This window comes from Mesoplodon mirus, assembly GCF_964341445.2.
Source record: "Mesoplodon mirus genome assembly, chromosome: 16".
NCBI classification, from domain to species: Eukaryota; Metazoa; Chordata; class Mammalia; order Artiodactyla; family Ziphiidae; genus Mesoplodon; species Mesoplodon mirus.
The window spans coordinates 33,525,802-33,553,139 of record NC_138992.1 but is presented as its reverse complement, the minus strand read 5'-3'; the positions used below and the strand labels follow the sequence as shown (position 1 = coordinate 33,553,139).

General features: G+C 41.7%; 1 protein-coding gene across 2 annotated transcripts in view; it reads right to left on the bottom strand.

Moving 5' to 3' along the window:
* Positions 1 to 27,338, bottom strand: part of NCALD (neurocalcin delta) — a 290,136-nt gene that overhangs the window by 182,429 nt on the left and 80,369 nt on the right. For both annotated transcript variants that reach the window (XM_082601680.1, XM_082601681.1), the window contains exon 2: positions 5,910 to 5,959. The gene's annotated coding sequence lies outside the window, so the exon portion shown is untranslated. The remainder of the gene's footprint in view (positions 1 to 5,909; positions 5,960 to 27,338) is intronic.

The following is a 27,338-nucleotide window of genomic DNA, read 5'->3' as shown; positions in this document are numbered from 1 at the left end:
GGAATTTCACCATCGGAGATACATTACTTTGGGTCTTGAAGTCGTTCTGGTTTTCAGGATTTCTCTATTAGAACAAGACTGCCCTAGTAGTGTCATACTCAGCTGAGACCTCAGTGACACCAGGGCCTCAGAGAATGAGTCACAGGAGAGATGCCTAGAAAGGAGGCTGGGACCTGGGAATAGCAAAGTGGTCCTGAGAGGTCCCAAAGTCAGGAGTGATCATTTTGCTTGGCTGACCCCACCTCTGTGGTCCCCAGCACAGGGTGAGCCAAATGGAGCGTACATAAGTCTCAATCTGAGGAAACACTGTTTTGATCAGGTGTAAGAGTTGGAGGCATGGGGCATGGTGATAGGTAGTCATCAAGTGCTGAGGAGCCTGAGCTTTGTGAAGGTGCAAAAGACAAGAGGCAGAATCCTTGCCCTCAAAGCGCTAACAGTCTCTTTGGGGAGAAAAAGTATCCCTAGCAAAGAATGGGTAAATAAGACAAGACAGGAATGACCAACAACAGAATACACGTGTGATAGGAAACTCAGGAAAAGGAGAGCTCAGTGTGGGAGGAGGTGGTGTGGGCATCACTGGGGACACAGGACCCCAAGGACAGTACCAAATAAAGAGATATGATGAATGAGTTGGTGAATGCCTGTCTTATGCCAAAAGAAGACCCAGGTGACAACAACGAATTGCTACCTTGGTACTCCCAAACAAGGAAATCCATCTCAGATTTGATTAGATGTTAAGATGGTCTAGAAACAAAATCTGAAGACAGATATAATGTACAGAGATACTATTTAGAATATATACTACTTCAAATTAAACTCAGGTCTTTCGATAAGAAGATTGAATGGTTGTTCCAATCGTACTATTAAAAAACCCAGAATTTCAGTAATAGGTGAAAATAACAGATTTATATATTAAGGTAGGTGGTGAATAAATCTGATGAAATCATTAGGCAAGACTAAACCCCTCTAAAACCAGGGGGAAAGAGATCTGATGATCACCACAGGCCAACAACATTGGCAAATTCCAAGACATTCCCCTGGATTCAGCTCTGATAAGAATGCTTTATGCTGTGACCTTCCAGCCAAAAACAAATGCTCTTCTTCTGGGCTTTCACATAATACTTCCTTCCTAAGCAGGAAAGGTTACTTCTATTTACTCTAACTTATCTTGTATGTTTTTTTAAAAAAAGGTCCCTTTATTTAATTCTTACAAAGAAAACATCTCCAAGGAAGAAAGGAAGGAAGCAAGCAAGCTTTGACCTTTATTTGCTACATGAGCTATTTTACCAATAGTTACAAGTGATTATGTTTTCACCATTCTGAATAACAACCCTTTGCACCCCTTGGCATAAGAGAACCAATAGCTGCAGCTTAAGGCTTAGTGGTGTGTGAGCAGGAAAATACAGGCAGAAAAAGACTAGAAAAAGGGTGAAGGGTAAGGGAGGAGGAGCCACAAGAAATCATTTCTCCTTTGAGTTTCTTAACTGAAGTATTGCAATACATATTTTCTTGTCATGTCAACTTGGCTGCTAACAAGCTTCATTTCCACAAGTTGCCTGTTTTCTTTAAGGTGGCTGCGTATCTGAGACAAACTGCAAAGGTCTCTGGTTCAGTCTGCTAATAGGTTTGTATTAACCTCCATGGAGATGCACAGGCAGTGAACACATCATCCAAACCCACAACTCAGACGCAGGGTCTAACAAAGGGTACTTGTGCTTTATTTCCAGATGCAAGCAGCAGCTTGGCAAATGCAGTTCCAATGACTAAATGTTAGGATTTCTGGGACATTTTGGTCTTATAAGGAGCAGTCAGGAAAAAAAAAAAAATTGTGTTCCTGAAAATCTGGGTGGTGATTACAAAACTGGAGCAAAATGACAATAGCAGAATTTCTGTATTTACTATTTTATAAGAAAAGGATTCAGAACCCATAAAAAGAAATCAGTGAAAATGGATATTTAATACATTTAAAACATACAAATTTATAAGCATCATGTAAAATGTAAAAATTATAAATTAAACAGTATCATCCTATTAATAATTATTAGTAGGCAGAGTGTAAAAACGTTAAGTATTAAAAAACTAAACAGTCTCAAAAATGAAAAAAATTAAGTTACGAAATGTTGAAAATGAGATCATATTATTTGGACTTTTATAATGAGAGTGCATAAATGTTGCCACTGAGAACATATTTTTGTGCAAATTTCTTCACTGAAAAGGAAAAAAAAAACACCCTAATCAGGAAAACAGTGATGTATTTATGAGCTATCTTCAAATATATTTCTCTGACTCCTTCATCTTCAAATACTCCTCAGAGTTTAAAAATATTCATCCAAGTTCAATATAATGTTGTGTATTTGTGTGTGGATGGGTGGGATGAAACTTATTTAGTTACCTCGAGTTGTAGTTTGCTTGAAGGCAACAAGCAAGCATTTCTGATTTGTTCTCCTTTTATTTGGTTTGCTCCTATATGCCCAGCTGCCTGTGTCGGTTTCAAAACTCTGTTGTAGTGGACACACCCTAACGTGACTGCCCAGTGAGTCACGCCCTAGGATGATCCCCTCCCCTTGAGTGTAGGCACAACCTGTGACTTGCTCCCAAGCCAAGAGAATATTGCAAAGCCATAGGGGATAGTCACTCCCTTGATTAGGTTACACTATGTAAGTCTCCATCCTAGCAGACTGGGGTCAGAGATTCTCCTGCTGGCTTTGAAGTCAGCTGCCACATTGTGACAAGGCCTATGAGAAGCAATCAGCCACACGGCAAGGAATCCTGAGTGATACCTGGGAGGTGAGAGGACCGCAGGTGACAGCCAGCAAGAAAACAAGAGACCTCAGTCCTACAACCTCAAGTGAATCCCACCAATAACCACGTGAACCTAGAAGAAAAAAAATCGGGCTCCAAAAAGGAACACAGCCCAGCCAACATTTTGATTATACCCTTATGAGACCCTAAGTGGAGGACCCAGGTAAGATACACCCAGATTCCCAGTCCACAGAAACTGCGGGATAACGGTTACATGTTGTTTTACGCCACTAAATTTGTTATGCTGTTAAATTTGACAATCCACTTCGAACTCCAATAACAATTATTCTTGCAAAAGAGGTTTGTGTTGCCAGTGCTATTTTCTTCCTCCATTTGAGGATAGCAGAAATATAACCTAAAGCTTTATAGATGTGTACACCTCTGTCCAATTCAAAACTTTAATGCAGAATATAATTCTCCATTTATGAGTCTCAAAACATAAATTAGTTGAACTCAACATTTTTCAAAAAACTATTATCTTGGCACTTGAAAATTGGAGAGTATACCTTCAAACCAGTTTTTTTTTAATGTGCATACTTCATTATTTTTTAGAATAAAGTCTTTAGTTTTGAAAGTTTCAGATTTGCAGAACTATTGTGAAGCTAGAACAGAGAATTCTGGTATACCCCGCTCCCAGTTTCCACTGTTATTCCATCTTACATTAGGATGGTACGTCTTTCACAATTAGTGAACAAATATTGATACATGTTTATGAACTAAACTCCATACTTTATTCACATCTCCTTAGTCTCCACCTAATGTTCTTTTTCTGTTCCAGGATCCCATCCAAGATACCACCTTACAGTTAGCTGGCCAGTTGCCTTAGGCTTCTCTTGGTTGTGACAGTTTCTCAGACTTTCTTTGTTTTTGATGACCTTGGCAGTTTTGAGGAGGACTATTCAGGTGTTTTGTAGGATGCACCTCTACTGAAATTTCTCTTATGTTTTTCTCATGATTAGACTGGGGTAATATGTTTTGGGAGGAAGATCACAGAGGTCAAATGCCATTCTCATCTCACATGATGTGAAGGATACCTACTATCAATATGGCATATCTCTGTTAATGTTAACCTTGACTACCTGGCTTGAGGTAGTGTTTGTCAGGTTTCTCTATTGTAAGTTACTCTTTTTTAAAAAAAATCTCACCCCCTTTCCATACTGTGCTCTTTGGAAGAAAGAAACTCTGTGCAGCCCCATCCGGAGTTATGCTTTACCTCCCATAAAGCAGAGTATCTACATACATTATTTGGAATTCTTCTGCATAAGAGATTTGTCTATTTTCCTATATTTATCCAATCATTTATTTATATCAGAATAGATAGTTATCAGATTTGGGTTATACCTCAATACTAGTTATTTATCTTGTGGTTCAAATTGTTCTAATTTTGGCCATTGGGAGAAATTTTAGTTGGCTCCTATATCCTTTCAACATACATTGTGTCACAGTCATCATTATGAGATTTTGTTTTTGTTTTACCTTTTTTCTTTTAGTACTTCCTTACTTTCTGGCACTATAAGATACTCCAGGCTCATTTTGCATATTTCTTGTCCCAGTCCTCAATCAGCCATTTCTCTGGTTCTTTTTATTGGGAAATAATACTGAAACCAAGATTTGAGTGGTAGATATATTTATTGCTACTGGAGCATTATTGCTTCTAGGCTAAACCAGTTTTTCAATCTCTAAATCTGGAACCTCAAAATATCCCTATATGTTTAATATATTTTAATTTATTCAACAAACATTTTATAGAGATTACCACATGCCAGGCATTATTTTAAGCATTTCGTAAATATTCACTCATCTAAGTCTTGTAATAACCTCATAATAACAACAACAACAAGAGAGGTAGTTTTATTAGCCCCATTTTGTGGATGGAAAATCCCGGGCACTGAAAGGTTTGGACCTGTGACCAAAGTCATGAAGCTAGTAAGTGGCAGAGCCAGGACCTGAACCCAAGCATGCATCTGGCTCCAGATTTGGGGCACTAATCAGTGCACCACATTGCCTCACACTAGTGAGGACCTCAAAGAGCATAAAATTGATGAATTAATTAATCCACCCATTCATTCTCCAACAAATTTCTATTATGTGCCCATTAGGTGCTAAATTCTCTGCTAGATGTTAATTGGTGCTTAATGCCATTTGAGATACTTCTTGGACTACGGCCCAATTTAAAATGGAAGAAGAAGCTGTTGTAATGTGCCCCTTGAAAGGACTTTGGCAGCTGCCTGGGATGAAGATGGTACATAAAAAACACTCCACTAGGGCTTCCCTGGTGGCGCAGTGGTTGAGAGTCCACCTGCCGATGCAGGGGACATGGGTTCGTGCCCCGGTCCCGGAAGATCCCACATGCCGCGGAGCAGCTAGGCCCGTAAGCCATGGCCGCTGAGCCTGCGTGTCCGGAGCCTGTGCTCCGCAACGGGAAAGGCCACAACAGTGAGAGGCCCGCATACCGCAAAAAAAAAAAAAAAAAAACACTCCACTAGGTGGCTGCAGATATACTTTATTATGCTATGGGCAATATTCAAGAGTGATAAGCGGTGCCTTATTTATTTAATTTCTATCCATTATCCTTTTCACAAATTTTAAAGAGAGGGTTTATTATCTTTCCTGTATATGAAACTCCCTTTTTTTTTTCATAAATTTATTTATTTATTTATTTATTTATTTATTTTTGGCTGTGTTGGGTCTTCGCTGCTGTGTGCGGGCTTTCTCTAGTTGCGGTGAGCGGGGGCTACTCTTCGTTGTGGTGTGCAGGCTTCTCATTGCGGTGGCTTGTCTTTGTTGTGGAGCACGGGCTCTAGGCACGTGGGCTCAATAGTTGTGGCTCGCAGGCTATAGAGTGCAGGCTCAGCAGTTGTGGTGCACGGGCTTAGTTGCTCCGCAGCATGTGGGATCTTCCCGGACCAGGGCTCGAACCCGTGTCCCCTGCATTAGCAGGCGGATTCTTAACCACTGCACCACCAGGGAAGCCCCCAAACTCCCATTTATTATACTATTACTCACTGATAAAATATATGAATGAAATTGTCTCTGGTGAAAACCACTGAACAAAACTGAGATTTCCATTTACAGCAACTGAAAGAAAATTTAAAATGTTTACTTACTTTATGACTGTCGCTAGTGGGTGGTTCCAAGGGACCAAAGCTGAGATGATCTAAAAGAAAACAGGCAAAATAAATATGTTGAATGAAAAAATCTTAAAGGATTTTTTAAAGGTCATTTATCCCCACATATTTACTGGCAGAACTCTGCGAGGCATCCCATGACTTGGCCTTAGTTATCAATAACCCTTTTGGGGAAGGGAGTGCAAATGGGGTATAGGTAGCGCTCTCCAGAAAGGACTTGTCTAGAAAAGGCATCAGAGGCAGAAATGGGGAGTCTGGCATTGACCTCTTGTTGATATTTATAAACTCCTTGGAAGAGAATACAGATCCAAGGGAAGGGACAGTCAGGAACACGGATCTTCATTTTGCACTTCAGAACAAGCACCAAATGAGCCTCCTTCTAGATGCACCAAAGTTTAGGTACATTCCAAAAAGAATTAGCAGACACAGTGTGATAATGTAACAATAAGAAATCACGATAAATAGGTCAATAAGTGAGATTAAGGTATTGGTTAGATTCACAGTTCAGAAGAAAGGAATGATCAAAGCTGTTAGCCCAGGAGGAGGCTGTATGGGAGGGAGCCTGTGAGGAGTGCGGCTCAGAGTGTCTGACTGAGAAGGCTTGGAGGAAGGGGGTGTGGTCTGCTGAATCCCATCGCCAATGGACACGGGGAGGGGGCGGTCTCTCAGCTTGTGTTTCTCGCATTTATAACCTCTCTTTGAGAAAAAGTGTGCTTTAGAACTCTGGGAACACTAGAACACTAGTTTTTAGACAATCTAATTAGTCTACCTACTACAGTTTCAAAACTATCAACAGGGTCAAAGCCCTCTTGGGAGATCTGTAAAAAGAAGAAAAAAAATTCCCAACTCATATCATTTAATTCTTAAATATCAGAGTGTTACTTGTATTAGGAATAAATACCAAGAAATGCACAATTTGGGGGTTTCTAAAAATCCTCCTTTTTATTAAAAAGAATCAATTGGAGTAATTCGAGAAGAAAAGATGTTCCAACTGACATGTTAGAAAAAAATAATATTCCACCGATTTCTGTGTATTTGATGATGTACTAATCATTGCAAAATGCATCTCAGTCAATAAACCAAGGACTCATATTCCTCCAAGCATTTAACAGGGAACTGAATACAGTTAAAGCAGAACTAGGAAATTTACCAAAGAGTTAAGAGATCTGTCCCTTTGAACATAGTTAGAGGCGATATATTTCAGTGGTAAGGACCCTCAGGCAATACTGAACCTCTGGATGTACCACAAATAATAGTTATTATGCTATTTTTAGTTCTGGCAATATAAGAATTCTGATGTAAGACAGATTCTTAATTTTTTCTTACTACAGTAATCTGTACATTTTAATAATATAGATATTTAAAAGATATTTTGGCTTAATATAATCTTTCCAAGCATGATTTTTTTTAACTAAAACAAATCTGTGAAATGGTTTTTGTATATTTTCCTTTATCTCATAGTTACTTTGTTAACATATAAGCGCATTACAATTTGAAAAGTGGTATTTTAGGCTTTTTCACTGTTAAGATGTGGAATTAAGTCAAATGAATTCACAGTGTTTTACATTTTAAAATATATATAGTTAACTCTGTTTCAGAGCTCCAGATTTTACTGAAAACAAAACAAAACACAGTGCTGAGTTAAAGTGTCAAGGTGAATACATAAGCAGTTTACCAGAACTGACCAGACATAGGGCCCCAAAGGCTTTCTTTAGTGTCAGAGTGGACAGGCCATTAAAAACCAAGCCTGTCGCTGGCATCCAAGTCAGCTGGGTGAGACCAGGAGAAGAGTACACCACCCAAGAGGTATCAAAGCTCTGTCTGTTCTCTATGCCACTGGACAAGTCTCACTGATTTGCTCACAGAGGCACAATGAAACAGCCTATCTTACCTATTTTTTCTCAGAGATTGATAAGAAAATGATGGAGGTGGGGTGGGAGGGGCAAGGACACATGGGAAAGCAGGTGTACATAATCCACAGGGTATATATGCATTGTTTATATAATAGCTGCTTTCATTGAAACAGATACAGAAAAGAAATTTTGTAGACTACATGCATATCTTGCTAATTCAAATGATCATGTCAGGGAGACAAGGGGATAAGGTAGGAAGAACACAGGTGTGGAAGTCAGGAGTCCTGGGGTCTAACCCCAGCGTGGCCATTAGTTAGCAGGGAGCTAACTTTGGAGCAGTCACTTACCATCACTAGATCGCTATACTCCGAGAATGTATGTAATCACTCTAAAATCCCTTTTGACATCCATTTCAAGTTGGTTCTTACTTTTCCTTTAAGATCTCTATCAGGAAGTTTACTGTTTATGAACAAATGAATACAGCCAGCCAAATCAGCTTTTTCAGAAGGCGGAAGTGAATCCTTTTTTAATGGTGATAGTGCTTAAAATAGTCACCATATATATTTTGGTTTGCATACACAAACTATAAGGTCTATGATATGAAAGTCTGAAAACATTTGGATAAAAACTGCTTTAAAAGGTTTTAAATGTTATATGAAGATACTGTACAGTTACCAACACCATTTAACCATTATTTCTAACTACCTGATCAGTCAGCCATACCATCCATTCATGCTAACAATGAATGAAATGGTTTCTAGTCTTAGTGTTGGTATCTAATTTTTTACCCAAAACATGGCATTTTCACTGAGCAGTATATTCTGACAAGTACTTATAAATATAATCAAATGGCTTTTTACATTCCATTTTAATTTGATTTAATAAGTCTAGTAATTTGAATTTCAGCATCTAACCCTAACTTTCCTCTGGAAGTGAAAAAGGCTTAATATTTATTCATTTAGAAAAAAATGTACCATGCTCCAAAACACAATTCAACTGGAAACAGATGATATTCATCCTCTCAGGGGCTCTTAGCATAAGCTAAATATATTCACAGCATAGCTGACTATTTATAAACCCAGCTACCATCACAACCAGAGAGCTGTGTCGATGGCAGTCCATTCATTGGTCTGAAGTAAAAAGCCATGAATCCTGCTAGGGTGGAGGCCACGTCTGAACATCACGCAATCAACACTGGCTCTACTTTACACAAATGTTTAATAAAAATATTTTAAAGCACTTCATTGTCTTGTTTTCTACTTTTAGACTGAGTACTTAAGTGAGGATTAATTTAGTACTTTCCACTTCAGGAAACATGGACGTTAAGTATGGAGGGGGCAGATTTAATAGGAATCCAGTTTCCCTCAAAGGACCATTGCTATTGCCCGTTTCTCACGGCACAACCTCACTTGGGCTAGGTGCTCTCCTGAGCTTCCTTCAGATGCCATGATTCATTCTGGTGCCATGACTCTGGGGCTCAAGTTGTGAGGAACAGATATTTTTCTCATTTCTTTCTCAGACCTGGTCGTAACTTCAAAAAGCACATTATGAGAAGATAAAAACAATAATAGCACAAAGAAACCAACCTGATTCCAGAGAAGAGAGATCCACTAAATAGGGGGTTAAAGAAACGTCTTATTCAGCTAACTGGTCAGTCAACAACAGAGAACTGACGAGAGCAGGAATTCCAGGCCACCTGCGATGCCCCTCTTGGGAGAAAGGCTGGCTGGCTCACAAGCAGAAAAATACAGTCATCCAATAGCCACACATATGGGGTGTGTGTTTATCCATTCATTCAACAAACACTAATTTAGCATCCACAGTGAGGCAGGGGCTAGCCCTAGAAATGAATGACATGACTTCACCCCTAAGGGGCTCACTGCTAGACAGGGCAAGCCAGCTAGTCACTTATGACAGACAAGTAAGCAGATAAACTAATCAGAATGGGAGCAGCTGAATGACAGACTCATCCAAACATGGGGAACCAATCTGAGCAACACCTCCACACACTCCTCACTCCTTCCTTTCCCTGTCTTACGGTTGTTCTCATTAGTGATTTGTCATTAGCTCTGTTGCCACTTGATGTCATCTATTTATTTGTTTCTGTTTGGTTGTCTGCTCCCCCCAACTCAGGTATGTCCTTGATTTCTTGGGTTCACTGAGGTAAACCAGCCCCCAGAAGAGAAACTAACACCTAGTAGGTGCTCAGTAAATATCTGTTTACTAAATGAATGTATGAGTGAATAAACATCATAGAAGTTACTCAGAAAAAGGAATGACTGTCTAGAAAGATGGGAGGAAATGAGGTTGAGTTCTTATAAAAGGCAAATTTTGACAAAGAGGAAGTTGAGAAGTCAGTTGAGAGAAATTGGCTTAGCAGGTCTTCAGAAACACCCAGCGATAGGTCTGTGGAGAACAACAGGTAGTTTTGTCTGTCCAGTGTCCTGTCCTCATGGCTTTGGTGGGGCGGCCAACCCCAGACTTCACTCTTCTTACCACTGGGGAGGGCCCAAACTCGGGCTGGGCCATCTGAACCTCCCTCGTGGGCATTCAGAGGCAACAGGACAAGAGGCTGTGTGGTCAGCAGTGCAGCGCCTCACAGGATGGTTTACTCGCTCGTTCTTGCTTTGAAGACCCTCAGCTGCCCTGGTTCCCGCATTCCCCAAGGCCTCTTCCCTCAGTTCTATAAGCTATTTTTTTCAGGCTCCAGTCGGTAATCTCCGTTTATTTCTGTTGGTCACATCCAAAGCTCTCTATGACCACAGGGTCTGATTAAAGATGAATGTGGTTTACAGGGACTCTCAGGAAAGAATTTTTCTCGAACATTGACCATGTACAGGTACTGAGCTAAGCTCTCTATAGGAGTTATCCAATTTAATCAACAGAACCATCTCTATGAGTGCCCATTCCCACTTTAAAAATGAGGACACTGACGTTTACTGACGTTAAGTAAAGTGTCTGAGCTTAGCTCAGAGGGGCATAGGTGAGCTGACTGAGGTAGGCAGGGCCCAAAGGGAGTTTGGATTTTATTCTGAGTGCAACTTATTCTCCCATTATTCCCATAAGAAAACACATCAAAGAAAACAAACCTAAAAAAAACAAGGAAAATATTTTAACAAATATTTTCATGTCTATTAATGCCGAAGCAGCTGACAAAGTGCTATACTCTTGCAACGCTGGGCTGCAAATTGAATGACGAGCCAGGAACCGACTGGAAAATGATCCTGCAAAAAGCTTCACACGGCAACTGTTCTATGAATCCTTAGCAGATATGAATTAAGAAATGGACAATCTCTCCAAGATCTTACGAGGCAGAGACGATGACCCGCATTTTATACAAGGAAAATGAAGCTCAGAGGGGTCCATATCTAATTAGGTGGAAGAACCAGAATTTATGACCAGGCTTGTCTGACATCAAATCTCAGTCATAACCATCATGCCATACTTCCCTCAGATTCAATTTAATAAAACACCATGCTGTTTGATCAACATTACTGAAGAATTACGTAAGCCTCCTGCACCACAGATATTCTATTAAAAAAAAACTTTAAAATATATACCTTGTTGGATGAAAATTTTTCACATTTTCTGTACTTTGTATACCAAATGCCCATGTTAATCACATGAATATGACTGATTCCATGTTGCTGCCCTCATGCACTTTGAAATGTAAACACCTGTTTGCTCCTAAAGGAAATGGGCCTATATTACAGACTCAGAACACTGTATTATTATTTTCGTTTTCTGTGTTTTTTTTTTTCCTGTCTCTCTTTTTTTTTTTTTTTTTTTTTTTTTTTTGCGGTACATGGGCCTCTCACTGTTGTGGCCTCTCCCGTTGCGGAGCACAGGCTCCGGACGCGCAGGCTCAGTGGCCATGGCTCACGGGCCCAGCCACTCCGCGGCATGTGGGATCTTCCCGGACCGGGGCACGAACCCGTGTCCCCTGCATCGGCAGGCAGACTCTCAACCACTGCGCCACCGGGGAAGCCCTTTCCTGTCTCTTTATTCACTTTCGAGACTTTATTTCTTGCAATTTTCAGTGTGACTGCCTCTTGAAACTTTTCCCTGGATAGTAACATGCTATTTGTTACTTACTTGGGATTAAGAAACCTGACAACTTTGTTAGCATTCTTAGTAAAAGAAGAATAAAGAGAAGCCAAGCAAGGAATATTAAATGCAGAAATAAAGGGCTGTGGAAGGTAATGTGGCCTGGGGGCCTGACTTCAAAGGGCAGGCCTGCAGGGTGTCCTCAGAGGAGGGTAGGGAATGAGCTAGAACAGAGAGCAGAGGCCAGACTGTGTAGGACACGGATCATCCAGAAGGTCCTTCTGAGTTGGCAGTTTATAGCACTGGGCACACTCTTTTATGGGAACAGCATTTTACATGGTGGTTGGGTTGTCAAACCATTCTTTAAAATCTTATTTAATCTATTATATACAGGAAATATTTTCCCCTCGATTCTATGAGAAAGTGAAATAGGAGCGAGAAATCAGAAAGTCAGGTAAATATTGTAAGGCCATAGGCTCTAAAAGAAAAAGGAGGAGGAGGGACAAAGGAAGGAAGGAGGGAAAGAAGGGAGGGAGGGAGCGAGGGAGGGAGGGGTGTTTCCTTGGTAGGGGGTGTGTAGGAGGGCAGATCCAGGTTTGTGGTGTCTGAGCTTATACAATTAGAAGCCCTTTTAAAATAAATACAAATTATAAAACAAAATTAAATATAAATGGGGATATTTTTTAGGATGAGAAAAGTATATTATAGAAATTACAAATTTTAATAACTGAAAAATAGCTTAGCATTATAATATATGTTTAGTAATTAACTACCAGATACATGTATATATGGAAGTGACTGTAAAATCACATAAATATATCTTATTAAGCCCATATAAAATGTGTCCCCAACTCAGCTCCCCCTGACTGATCCCCAAAATGCCTCTGGCTATGCCAACACCTCTCCACGTGAGGGTAAAGGCAATCACAGTGGAAAGAGACAGTGCTCTTAACCAACTGTAGTCAAAATCTCCTTTGAAAAATCTTACAAAAACACGTGACCAAGGAAGCCCAAGGCTAGGGTGCCTTAAGCATCCGAGCTCAGGGTAGATCCTGTGCCTTTCCCTCCTCCATGTCCACCCTATTCCCGTGATCAGAGGGCCCTCTTCCTCCCATATCACCACAAAGAGGAAGCAGAAAAGAGTCCATGCTCCTGCTTTAACCAGTCAGGAGAGCTCGGGTCTCCTGATCCAGACTCATCAAAACGTGCCGCCTCCCACAAGGCACACGAGGGAAGCTGTGCAGCACGACGATGAGCACCATGGACCCCACCGGACTTTGATGGGGTCTGGGCTCTACATCGTCTCTCTGAGACAGTCATGAAAATAGCTGCATCCAAATCTTCCTTCATCAGCACCCGTGTGCATGTGTGGGGCGTGGGTGTGTCCCTCTGCAGCCAGGACATCAAGTGCTCTGGCCATGACTTCAACGTTTCCTATTCCAGGGAAGTGGTGACGTGACATGGCTGGTCTGGCAGCCTCTATTTGTTTCTACTGCAAAGCTTGTACAACTCCTTTTTTGCAGGTTTTGCCAGTGACTTGGCCTTCTGAACTGGAAGCTCCTTATCAGTGTCATATAATCAGGAGCAGGTTGTGCCCCCAGCATCAGTGTTTCTGGCATCACTGAGCCTGAAATCAGCCTGGACCATTCCACCAACTTTCTTTATGGGTCTTGGGGTCAGCCGGCCCATGGGAGATTCAGTACTATCTGTATTCCAAGGATCAGTGAACAAGCGAATGTCCACCCCAAGGTGAAAAGGGCATTTACTACCTAGTGGTGATTTGGACTTTACATGAGAACCTGGTCGATGACCTAGAGCATCTCTGTTATCGGAGGTCTGGGTAAGAAGCCAGAACTCCTCCCTTAGAGCCGGGCTGGGCCCTTGTCCACAAGGCCGGCTGGGTCACGCTGCCGGTCCTAAAGCACCCTGTGTGCATCTGAAGTCAGAAACTCTGCCAGAAAAATGGAAAGTGGAGTCGGGGAGCAGAAAGAACTCAGGGCCAGGGACTCGAGTGAAATGTGTGTGTCTCTATGTCCTGAGCTGTGAAACAGTCACAAACATTATTTGGCAAGAAATAGGAACATGCGTGACTGTATCTCCTAACAGATGTCTCACATGACAATTAATAATTTTTCTTTTCTTCCTCTTTCTTTCCTTTCTCTTTCTTCTGTTTTTGTTTGGTTGGTTTTTGCTGTCTCTTTTTTCTTTTTAGCACAGCTCCTCTCATTTGTGGGTACAGGCAGGTCCCATGCAGAGCACGTCACATACATTCTCTCTTTTATTTCACATAACAGTCCTAAAAAGGAGGAATCATTGTTCTTATTTCACACATGAGGGAACAGAGGCTTTGGGAGGTGACAGCTATACTAATGGGTACACCAAGCCTGTTCTATTAGGAACACTCAGTATCTTTTTCTTGATAGACAGATGCCATCATAGGCTAGAGTAGAGGTCTTTCCTTTGGCACCCTGCGTCACATTCTGCCCACCCCTCTGCTTTCTGCTGCAACTGGAGGACTGGTGGAGGGGGTGCAGACTCCCCTGGGGCTGGCAGTGCTCTCCTAGGTATCTTCCGACTTTCTGCCTCCAGTCCTTCCCCAGTGCTGGGGCCCTACAGTCTGCAGGTGCAGCCAGGAAGCATAGGGGACAAAAGCTCCGGGATGGTTCTCAGCCAGGGGAGAGTGAGACTGGATGGATAAATGCCCACCCGTCCTCCTTCCACAACTCCCAGAGACAGTCTAAAGAAATCACATCCCTATTTGCCTACTCAAATGCCTGCCTCAAAATTTGCTTCTGATGGGGAAATCAAACTAAGACATCTTCCAATGATCCCATTAATTCCATTTGCCTTGTTAGCAGACTTTCTGCTTCGATGTACATGCATTTTATATGGCTATCAAGCTTCTCAAATGAAGGAATTTCTTCCCACTTTTTTTCATTAACCAGTCATTTCCCTTAACTACACTGCCTTTTAAAGAAAAAGGGATGCAAGAGAAACAAGCATGCTATAAACATCTCCCTCTTCCTCTGCTCAGAGTCCTGAAGCCCAGGCTCAAAGTCCCATTAAGAGGAGAGCTCATCAGAGCTACTGAAAACACCTCCTACTTTGTTCAGGGGGGAAGCAGACACCTCAACATACTGTAATAAAACAAAACTTAGGGCTTCCCTGGTGGCGCAGTCATTGAGAATCTGCCTGCCAATGCAGGAGACAGGGGTTTGAGCCCTGGTCTGGGAAGATCCCACGTGCCGCGGAGCAACTGGACCCGTGAGCCACAACTACTGAGCCTGCGCATCTGGAGCCTGTGCTCCGCAACAAGAGAGGTCGCGATAGTGAGAGGCCCGCGCACCGCGATGAAGAGTGGTCCCCGCTTGCCACAACTAGAGAGCCCTCGTGCAGAAATGAAGACCCAACACAGCCAAAAATAAATAAGTTAATTAATTTTAAAAAAAGAGCTGAAAACAAAACTTAAATGATAATCTGACAAGCTAATTAGTTAGAAAATATTATTTTGCTGTCAGATATTTAGGCATAAATCAGAGGCAGTTCATATAAACGACTCTAATGTTTACTTTTTTTTTTTTTTTTTTTTTTGCGGTACGCGGGCCTCTCACTGTTGTGGCCTCTCCCGTTGCGGAGCACAGGCTCCGGATGCGCAGGCTCAGCGGCCATGGCTCATGGGCCCAGCCGCTCCACGGCATATGGAATCCTCCCAGACCGGGGCACGAACCCATATCCCCTGCATCGGCAGGCGGACTCTCAACCACTGCGCCACCAGGGAGGCCCTAATGTTTACTTTTACACAAAAAAACTATAGAATTTTTCCCCTTGGCATTGTTAATTTTCTATTACCTAGAAACAGCATTAATAGCAACAGTTTTTCTTCCATCTCACACACACACACACACACACACACACACACACACGCCCCTTGACCCTCACACCTGCTAAAAATCAATGATTCTGGATCTCCTTCCACTAGAAGTGGAGAGACTTTTGCTTGTATCTCCACCCTGACCCTGGACCACTGCTGTAGGCTGAATCATGGCCCCTCAAATATGTCCTAATCCCCAGCACCTGTAGGTGTTATCTTATATGGCAAAAGGAACATTGCTGATATGATTAAACTAAGGATCTTGAGATGGGGAGATTATCCTGCGTCATTCAGATAGGGCCAGTGTAGTTACAAGGGTCCTCATGAGAGGGACGCAGGAGGGTCAGAGTCAAGGGAGAAGGCAGTGAAAGCAGAGGTTGGAGTGACACAGTCAGGAGCCAAGGAATTCCAACAGCCTCTAGAAGCTGAAAATGGCAAGGAAATGGATTCTCCCCTCAGACAGAGCCTCCAGAAGGAACCAGCCCTGCTGACATTTTGACTTAAGCCCACAGAACTGATTTCAGACTTCTGACCTCCAGAACTATGAAAGAATAAATTTGTGTTGCTTTGAGTCTCTAAGTTTGTGGTGCTTTGTTACAGCAGCCATAGGAAACTGATACAGCCACCTTTTCATTCTGCTACTTCATTTCTATGCTGACCTAACCAGCACCCCTTTGCTCCCCTCCCTAAACCTACATACTACATCCAAATGAGAAATTAGAGAGTAGTTTCCTCCTCATCAACCCTGAATGACATGTCCTGGGTGTTGGAGACCTCACAGCACTAGGAACCCTGTACCATGAGGACAAGAAACACTTGCATACAAGGGGTAAGATGTACAGAAACAATCAGATTAGGACAGCAGTAGGGGCTACAAAAAAGGATTTAGGAGTCATTGGCATATGGGTGATGGCTGAAATCAAACCACAGCTATGCCACATAAATATATGACAGCGGCCTTGGTAGAACTAGGAAGTGGATAGGGGGTTTAGTTTGTAAATGATACCCTATCAGAGATGCACAGAAAGTTAGCAAAAGAAAATGTGATCTGGAGTATAATTTTTACAAATTTTTCTTGAGCTGAAATGCAATCTCAAAAAGCTGATGAAGAAGATTATGTCTCATTTAGAGAAAAGCAAGCCTCAAAGGAAGCTCTTGAGTTCTGTTATTAGACACAAGGATACAAATATAGTTCCTACCCTCAAGGAGATCACAGATAATTTCATTATAATGTAATTTGTGGTATGATAATGGCGTCCCCAAGCGTTACGGGCGGGGGAGGGGACAGTTGGTCCAATTTATGGACTGAAGAAAACCCTACTGGAGGAAGGAATAACTAAGAGGAGTTCTGAAGGATGAAAAGAACAGGGAGAGAGAGGGGAACATTCAAGGCAAAAGAAACAGCACAAAACAGTGGAGGGAGTTAAATGAATATGAGTAGATGAGTTTCTCCAGGAAGACAATGCATAATGAAAAAAAAAAAAAAACCAGGAGCAAGGACAGAGCCCTGGAGAGGAGGAAGGATTAGAGAAGGCAAAGGAAAAGAAGCCCACGAATGAGTCCAAGAAGAAAAAGAGGAGCAGGAGGGAAGTCTGGGGGAAAAAATCGATGAGGGTAGAGAGCTTCAGGTAGGCAGGAGGTGAGGAAATAACTGCTAAAAGGGCCAGAGGAAGCCATGAGGGAATTTTCACAGGGCGGATTCACTGGATGATGCGAGTAAACACCGGATTGCAAGGGGCTTTCACGTAAATGGAAGTAACGAAGTAGAAGTAGATGCACCATGTTCAGTCTGCCCTTTCCAGTTTCTTGGTTGAGACAGGAATGAGAACCATGTCTAGTTGTCAGGTTTTTAAACTTTGGAGACCAAAATAGGCTTCATAAGCTGGCACTAAAAAGAATAGATAAGATTTAAATACACAATGAGAAGATAAGAATCAACTTGGACCATCCTCCTCAGACTAAGGCAAAGCTAAAATAAGGGAAAATAGCACCACAAGAACAGTGGGGCAAGCTGGCTGGGGAGAAGAAAAACGTTTTAAAAGTATGAGACTACATATTAAAAAATGTATCAAAGAAGTCTCAAATTAAAGATCCCAGGAAGGAATAAGGAGATCTGGAAGCAGATGAACTAGAGAAATAAGTGGGAATAAGTTATGAAGTTTAAGACAAAGAAGTAGATTCTACATCAAAGGGGAAAAATTAATAATTAAACAAAATATTATGAAAACTACAAGGTAAAAAAATAAAGAAGGAAAGCTCATCTTAATTGATGAGATGTCTGGAATGCAGACTAGTTTTAACGAGGCACGCTTTTGTAAATCACACAGAAGCTTAATGCACACAAACCAGTGGTGAGTGTTACTAAGTAGGTTCTTAGTTCTGAAGAATTAAGACACAATGATAAAGTAGAAGACAGGAATATTTTAAAAACCCAATTTCGGGCTTCCCTGGTGGCGCAGTGGTTGAGAGTCCACCTGCCGATGCAGGGGACACGGGTTCGTGCCCCGGTCCGGGAAGATCCCACATGCCGCGGAGTGGCTGGGCCCGTGAGCCATGGCCGCTGAGCCTGCGCGTCCGGAGCCTGTGCTCCGTAACGGGAGAGGCCACAACAGTGAGAGGCCCGTGTAGAAAGGCCCACGTACCACAAAAACAAAAACAAAAACAAAAAAAACCAATTTCTACAGTCACTTTTAAATTTAGCAAAAATTTCCTAAGGACTGACCTAAGGGGACAGAATTACATTTACATGATAGCATAACTTAACAGCAATAAACACAAAATGGAAAATTGAGTTTAAGGAGGATGTTAAAATGTTCTTTTCATGCAACCCAAGTGGCCAGATAAGATGTTGATGGATCTAGTATAAAAGTGAAGAGCTTAAAATCCACAACAGAAAACAAGTGATTAAAATGGTCAAGGGAAATAAAGAACAAGAGGAAAGGAATCATTTGTGGTGTCAAATGCTGTCAACAAGCCCAGTACAACGAACACTGAGAACTAATCGTTCCAGTTAGCAGGACAGAGGTCACTGGGGACCTTAACAAAAGGATTTGGTAGCTTTCTGGTTACACATATTTGGATAATCTCGCGAAGAAAAGATCAAAATTGTACCATCAGGATGGGCAGGCAAAGAGCATGATCCAACTCAGTGTTGTCATTTCTAATCATTTTCTGATAGCAATTTCTTTGCTGAACAAGCAAAGAAATAATGGTTAAATTTGCAAGTGGCAATAGAAACACACAACAAGTAATTGCATCCTGAAAAAGTCTAAATAATGATAATGACCTACAGTGTATCCTCAGTCCTGAAGCTGAGGTCAGACCTTCACCTTCTGCTGAGCACAGGCACATGACCCCACAGATCCCTGGTCATTACCTGTGATCACCAGTGACTGTCTGGCCTTACTAAAGGGCTGGGTCATCCTTGTATTCACTTCTGAAAGTCAAATAATTAAATCTTTTTTTAAAATTAATTTTTTATTGAAGTAGAGTTGATTTACAATGTTGTGTTAGTTTCAGATGTACAGCAAAGTGATTCGGTTGTATATGCATATTATATATATATTTTTTCAGATTCTTCTTCATTATAACCTTCATTATAGGTTAACAAGATATTGAATATAGCCCCCTGTGCTATACAGTAGGTCCTTGTTGTTCATCTATTTTATATATAGTAGTGTATATCTGTTAATCTCAAACCCCTAATTTATCCCTCCCTTTCTCCCCCTTTCCCCTTTGGTAACCATAAGTTTGTTTTGTATGTCTGTAAGTCTATTTCTGTTTTGTAAATAAGTTCATTTGTATCATATTTTAGATTCCACATATAAGTGATATCATATGATATTTGTCTTTCTCTGACTTATTCACTTAGTATGATAATCTCTAGGTCCATCCATGTTGCTGCAAATGGCATTATTTCATTCTTTTTTATGGCTGAGTAATATTCTGTTTTATATATATATTTACTGGTATATATATATATATATATATATAAGTATTATTATATATTGTTATATGTTCTTTACCTATTCATCTGTCAATGGACATTTAGGTTGCTTCCATGTCTTTGGTATTGTAAACACTGCTGCTATGAACATTGGGGTGTTAGAGTTTTCTCTGGATATATGCCCAGGAGTGAGATTACTGGATCATATGGTAACTCTATTTTTAGTTTTTTAAGGAACCTCCAGACTGTTCTCCATAGTGGCTGCACCAATTTACATTCCCACCAACAGTGTAGGAGGGTTCCCTTTTCTCCACACCCTCTCCAGTATTTATTATTTGTAGACTTTTTTGATGATGGCCATTCTGACCAGTGTGCAATAATTAACTCTTGCCTTGTCCTTATTCATTCAAAGGATGGAGTATAACATGCAGGTGATGACATTATTATATACCTAGTTAAATCTGGTATCTACCAGTGCTTGGATTTGACCAGGATTCCTAAGGAGAGAGAGAAAGCACATTTTCACCACTAGACAAGGCAAGCTTTATCTCTGTACCTTGATGCCAGAAGAAAAATTCTTCTGTAATTGCATGCCAGGTCACTGACTGGCTGTTAATAATTGTTCAATGCATTAATGAAGGGATAGGAAAGAGGAGTGCAACCACAGCACAAATTAGTATAAGCAAATGAAGGTCTTTCCCACAATCTTGGTGAAGATGGGCAGCACTTTACTTAATGTTCCACTTTTTCAGTGTTAGAGAAACTTATGGATTCAGATTTAATTGAAAAGAAAGCACATCTTAATTGATGAAATGTCTGAAATGGAGACAAGTTTTAAGGGAGGCACACCTTTGTAAATCACACAGAAGATAACTGTACACAACCCAGTGGCATTTGCAATTTTGAGAGGAGTACCTGGAAGAATATTTTTGACTTGGCATGTTGAGATGAATCTCAAATACTTCTAGAAAATTAATTATTAAGGCAGAGATCCAGGGAAAATCGGTTGTCTTGGGTGGCAATAGGAAAGGATTGGGTTCAATATCAGGGAGCACTTCCTGACAATAAGACAAGATAAGCACTGAGATGAACCAAGGAAATTTAGCGACACTCCTGGATGAAAATATATAACAATCATTAATCCATCACCTGTCAGAGGAAATGTGTATGGAAGCAAAAAGATGATCCATTTTAAATGACGTGGACATGCCCTTATCAAATGTTGACACTAACAGTTAAAATACAAATTGTTCTGTGTTCTTTTATGGGACGGTTAGTCAGGTGTGGCCGCAAGTAGAGACATAGGAGAGGCTCAGGAAAACAAAAGTTTATTATATTCACAGGTCCTAGGAACAGGAGGCACACCAGGCCATGCAGGGCTCCATGGGGAAGCCTCAGGGTAGTCGGGTGGTCAGGAGGCAGAAAGCAGGAGCAAGTGGGAAGTTTGGCCAGAGCCTTTATAGGGGTTTCCACGGGAAAGGCAAGGCAGAGCAAAATAAACAGTTCTAAGATTGGCTAGTTTGAATAATTCCTGCAGGTGGGAATTAGGCTCTATATAGGGGTGGTCTCTGGTTGCGTGATAGCAGGCCCTGGGATGATTTAGAGGAGGGGAAATATTGGCTTGGTGTGAATTTGCCAGACGCAGGAGGTTAAGACTTTGAATTAGTTAGTTTTCATATCAAAGGTATGATCCCACTGACCCTTTGCTATCTCTAAGAACTGGCTAGCCCAGGGAGGGGCAATCTCTCCCCAGTCAGAAAGGTTTTTAAGGTGTAAAAACATCATAATATATAGAAAGTAAAAAATATAGACCATAGACAAATATACTAAAAAGCACTAGATGTTTGAATCTGGATAGAGCTCCAGCATTTGTTTAACCTGCAATGTGACAGCCTTTGTCTCCCACTGAGCCTGTACAAACAGCAGTAGGCACAGCTGGTTTGGGGAACTCAAGAGAGCAAACACAGTATAATGAACACAGCTGTTAAGCCAACAGACAATTCAAACCCAGAATGAGATAAGATCTAGGTTTGGACAAAAGTGTTACAATATATTGGATAAAGTTCACAGAACCTAATCTGGCAGGTGCATGATGGAAAACACAGAAGAAAGCTGAAAGGTCTGTAAGTTAACAGCACATCACAAAGAACAGCCCAATCCCCATTGCTACAGAGAACACATGTGGATAGACCCAGAGGCTTCTGAACAGAACCCATCTACAAAGCTATAAAATATTTTAAGATAAATATTACAAATGTCATTTACAAATGTTTTTTTGGGTTTTTTTTTGTTTGTTTTTTTTTTGCGGTACGCGGGCCTCTCACTGTTGTGGCCTCTCCCGTTGCGGAGCACAGGCTCCGGACGCGCAGGCTCAGCGGCCATGGCTCACGGGCCCAGCCGCTCCGAGGCATGTGGGATCTTCCCGGACCGGGGCACGAACCCGTGTCCCCTGCATCGGCAGGCGGACTCTCAACCACTGCATCACCAGGAAAGCCCTACAAATGCTTTTTTAAGAAGAGGGGAAATACCAACTTTTCACCAACAAACAAGGCCAACACATTTAAGAGTTTTACCCTTGGAGCTTCAAGATGGTGCAAGAGTAAGACGCGTAAGAGTAAGACACGTTCCTCCCCACAAATACATCAGAAATACATCTACATGTGGAACAACTCCTACAGAACACCTACTGAATGCTGGCAGAAGACCTCATATCTCCCAAAAGGCAAGGAACTCCCCCACGTACCTGGGTAGGGCAAAAGAAAAAAGAAAAAACATAGACAAAAGAATAGGGACGGGACCGGCACCAGTGGGAGGGAGCTGTGAAGGAGGAAAGGTTTCCACACACTAGGAAGCCCCTTCGTGGGCGGAGACTGCGGGTGGCGGAGGGGGGAAGCTTCGGAGCCACAGAGGAGAGTGCAGCAACAGGGGTGCGGAGGGCAAAGCAGGGAGATTCCCGCACAGAGGATCAGTGCCAATCAGCACTCACCAGCCCGAGGCTTGTCTGCTCACCGGCCAGGGCGGGCGGGGGCTTCAGTCTGACCCCAGGGAGAGGACTGGGGTTGGCTGCGTTAACACAGCCTGAAGGGGCTAGTGCGTCACGGCTAGCCTGGAGGGAGTCCGGGAAAAAGTCTGCAGCTGCCGAAGAGGCAAGAGACTTTTTCTTGCCTCTTTGTTTCCTGGTGCACAAGGACAGGGGATTAAGAGCGCCGCTTAAAGGAGCTCCAGGGCTTCTCTGGTGGCGCAGTGGTTGAGAGTCCGCCTGCAGACGCAGGGGACACGGGCTCGTGCCCCGGTCCGGGAAGATCCCACATGCCGCGGAGCGGCTAGGCCCGTGAGCCATGGCCGCTGAGCCTGCGCGTCCGGAGCCTGTGCTCCACAACGGGAGAGGCCACAACAGTGAGAGGCCCACGTACCGCAAAAAAAAAAAAAAAAAGGAGCTCCAGAGACCCCCGCGAGCCACGCCTATCAGGGTGGACCCCAGAGACGGGCATGAGACGCTAAGGCTGCTGCTGCAGCCACCAAGAAGCCTGTGTGTAAGCACAGGTCACTATCCACACTGCCCCTCCCAGGAGCCTCTGCAGCCCGCCACTGCCAGGGTCCCGGGATCCAGGGACAACTTCCCCGGGAGAATGCACGGCGCGCCTCAGGCTGGTGCACAAAACATCACGCCGGCCTCTGCCGCCGCAGGCTGGGCCTGCACTCCGTGCCCCTCCCTCCCCCCCGAGCCTGAGTGAGCCAGAGCCCCCAAATCAGCTGCTCCTTTAACCCTGTCCTGTCTGAGCGGAAGAACTGACGCCCTTAGGCGACTTACACGCAGAGGAGGGGCCAAATCCAAAGCTGAGCCCTGGGAGCTGTTCAAACAAAGAAGAGAAAGGGAAATCCCTCCCAGCAGCCTAAGGAGCAGCGGATTAAATCTCCACAATCAACTTGATGTACCCTGCATCTGTGGAATAACTGAAGAGACAACGAACCATCCCAAACTGAGGAAGTGGACTTTGGGAGGAACAGTAAATATTTTTTTTCCCTTTTTCTCTTTTTGTGAGTGTGTATGTGTATACTTCTGTGTGTGATTTTGTCTGTATAGCTTTGCTGTTACCAACTCTCCTAGGGTTCTGTCTGTCCGTTATTTTTTGTTTGTTTGTTTTACTTAAAAAATTTTTTTTCTTAATAATTATTTACTTTTATAACTTTATTTTATTTTTTCTTCTTCTTTCTTTCTTTCTTTTTTTTCTCCCTTTTATTCTGAGCCGTGTGGATGACAGACTCTTGGTACTCCAGCCAGGCGTCAGGGCTGTGCATCTGGGGTGGGAGAGCCAAGTTCAGGACACTGGTCCACAAGAGACCTCCCAGCTCCACGTAATATCAAACGGCGAAAATCTCTCAGAGATCTCCATCTCAACACCAACACCCAGCTTCACTCAACGACCAGCAAGCTACAGTGCTGGACACCCTATGCCAAACAACTAGCAAGACAGGAACACAACCCCATCCATTAGCAGAAGGGCTGCCTAAAATCATAATAAGGCCACAGACACCCCAAAACACACCACCAGACTTGGACCTGCCCACCAGAAAGGCAAGATCCAGCCTCATCCACCAGAACACAGGAACTAGTCCCCTCCACCAGGAAGCCTACACAACCCACTGAACCAACCTTAGCCACTGGGGGCAGACACTAAAAACAACGGGAACTACAAACCTGCAGCCTGTGAAAAGGAGACCTCAAACACAGTAAGTTAAGCAAAATGAGAAGACAGAGAAACACACAGCAGATGAAGGAGCAAGATAAAAACCCACCAGATGTAACAAATGAAGAGGAAATAGGCAGTCTACCTGAAAAAGAATTCAGAATAATGATAGTAAAGATGATCCAAAATCTTAGAAATAGAATGGAGAAAATATAAGAAATGTTTAACAAGGACCTAGAAGAACTAAAGAGCAAACAAACAGTGATGAACAACAAAATAAATGAAATTAAAAATTCTCTAAAGAGATCAATAGGAGAATAACTGAGGAAGAAGAACAGATAAGTGACCTGGAAGATAAAATAGTGGAAATAACTACTGCAGAGCAGAATAAAGAAAAAAGAATGAAAAGAATTGAGGTGGGTCTCAGAGACCTCTGAAACAACATTAAACGTACCAACATTCAAATTATAGGGGTCCTTGAAGAAGAAGAGAAAAAGAAAGGGACTGAGAAAATATTTGAAGAGATCATAGTTCAAAACTTCCCCAATATGGGAAAGGAAATAGTTAATTAAGTCCAGGAAGAACAGAGAGTCCCATACAGGATAAATCGAAGAAGAAACACACCAAGACACATATTAATCAAACTATCAAAACTTAAATACAAAGAAAAAATATTAAAAGCAGCAAGGGAAAAACAACAAATAAAATACAAGGGAATCTCCATAAAGTTAACAGGTGATCTTTCAGCAGGAACTCTGGAAGCCAGAAGGGAGTGGCAGGACATATTTAAATTGATGAAGGAGAAAAATGTACAACCAAGATTGCTCTACCCAGCTAGGATCTCATTCATATTTGACAGAGAAATTAAAACCCTTACAGATAGGCAAAAGCTAAGAGAATTCAGCCACCAAACCAGCTTTACAACAAATGCTAAAGGAACGTCTCTAGGCAGGAAACACAAGAGAAGGAAAAGACCTACAATAACAAACCCAAAACAATTAAGAAAATGGGAATAGGAACATACATATCGATAATTACCTTAAATGTAAATGGATTAAATGCTCCAACCAAAAGACATAGATTGGCTGAATGGATACAAGAACAACACTCGTATATATGCTATCTACAAGAGACCCACTTCAGACCTAGGGACACATACAGACTGAAAGTGAGGGGATGGAAAAAGATATTCTTTGCAAATGGAAATCAAAAGAAAGCTGCAGTAGCAATTCTCATGTCAGACAAAATAAACTTTAAAGTAAAGACTATTACAAGAGACAAAGAGAGACACTACATCATGATCAAGGGATCAATCCAAGAAGAAGATATAACAATTGTAAATATTTATGCACCCAACATAGGAGCACCTCAATACATAAGGCAAATACTATCAGCCATAAAAGGGGAAATCGACAGTAACACAATCATAGTAGGGCACTTTAACACCCCACTTTCACCAATGGATAGATCATCCAAAATGAAAATAAATAAGGAAACACAAGCTTTAAATGGCACATTAAACAAGATGGACTTAATTGATACTTATAGGACATTCCATCCAAAAACAAGAGAATACACATTCTTCTCAAGTGCTCATGGAACATTCTCCAAGATCGTAATTGATACTTATACGACATTCCATCCAAAAACAAGAGAATACACATTCTTCTCAAGTGCTCATGGAACATTCTCCAAGATCGTATCTTGGATCACAAATCAAGCCTTGGTAAATTTAAGAAAATTGAAATCATATCAAATATGTTTTCCGACCACAATGCTATAAGACTAGCTACCAATTCCAGGAAAAGATCTGTAAAAAATACAAACACATGGAGGCTAAACAATACAATACTTAATAACCAAGAGACCACAGAGGAAATCAAAGAGGAAATTTAAAAATACCTAGAAACAAATGACAATGAAAACACGACAACCCAAAACCTATGGGATGCAGCAAAAGCAGTTCTAAGAGAGAAGTTGATAGCAATACAATCCTACCTTAAGAAACAAGAAACATCTCAAATAAACAACCTAACCCTACACCTAAAGCGATTAGAGAAAGAACAACAACAAAAAAACAAACCCAAAATTAGCAGAAGGAAAGAAATCGTAAAGGTCAGATCAGAAATCAATGAAAAAGAAATGAAAAACCAGTAGCAAAGATCAATAAAACTAAAAGCTGGTTCTTTGAGAAGATAAACAAAATTGATAAACCATTAGCCAGACTCATCAGGAAAAAAAGGGAGAAGACTCAGATCAACAGAATTAGAAATGAAAACGGAGGAGTAACAACTGATACTGCAGAAATACAAAGGATCATGAGAGATTACTACAAGCCACTATATGCCAATAAAATGGACAACCTGGAAGAAATGGACAAATTCTTACAAAAGCACAACCTTCTGAAACTGAACCAGGAAGAAAGAGAAAATATAAACAGACCAATCAAAAGCACTGAAATTGAAACTGTGATTTAAAATATTCCAACAAAGAAAAGCCCATGACCAGATGGCTTCACAGGCCAATTCAATCAAACATTTAGAGAAGAGCTAACACCTATCCTTCTCAAACTCTTCCAAAATATAGTAGAGGGGGAAACACTCCCAAACTCAATCTGTGAGGCCACCATCACCCTGATACCAAAACCAGACAAAGATGTCACAAAGAAAGAAAACTACAGGCCAATATCACTGATGAACATAGATGAAAAAATCCTCAACAAAATACTAGCAAACAGAATCCAGCAGCACATTAAAAGGATCATACACCATGATCAAGCAGGGTTTATCCCAGGAATGCAAGGATTCTTCAATATATGCAAATCAATCAATGTGATACACCATATTAACAAATTGAAGGAGAAAAGCCATATGATCATGTCAATAGATGCAGAGAAAGCTTTTGACAAAATTCAACACCCATTTATGATAAAAACCCTCCAGAAGTAGGTATACAGGGAACTTTACTCAACATAATAAAGGCCATATATGACAAACCCACAGC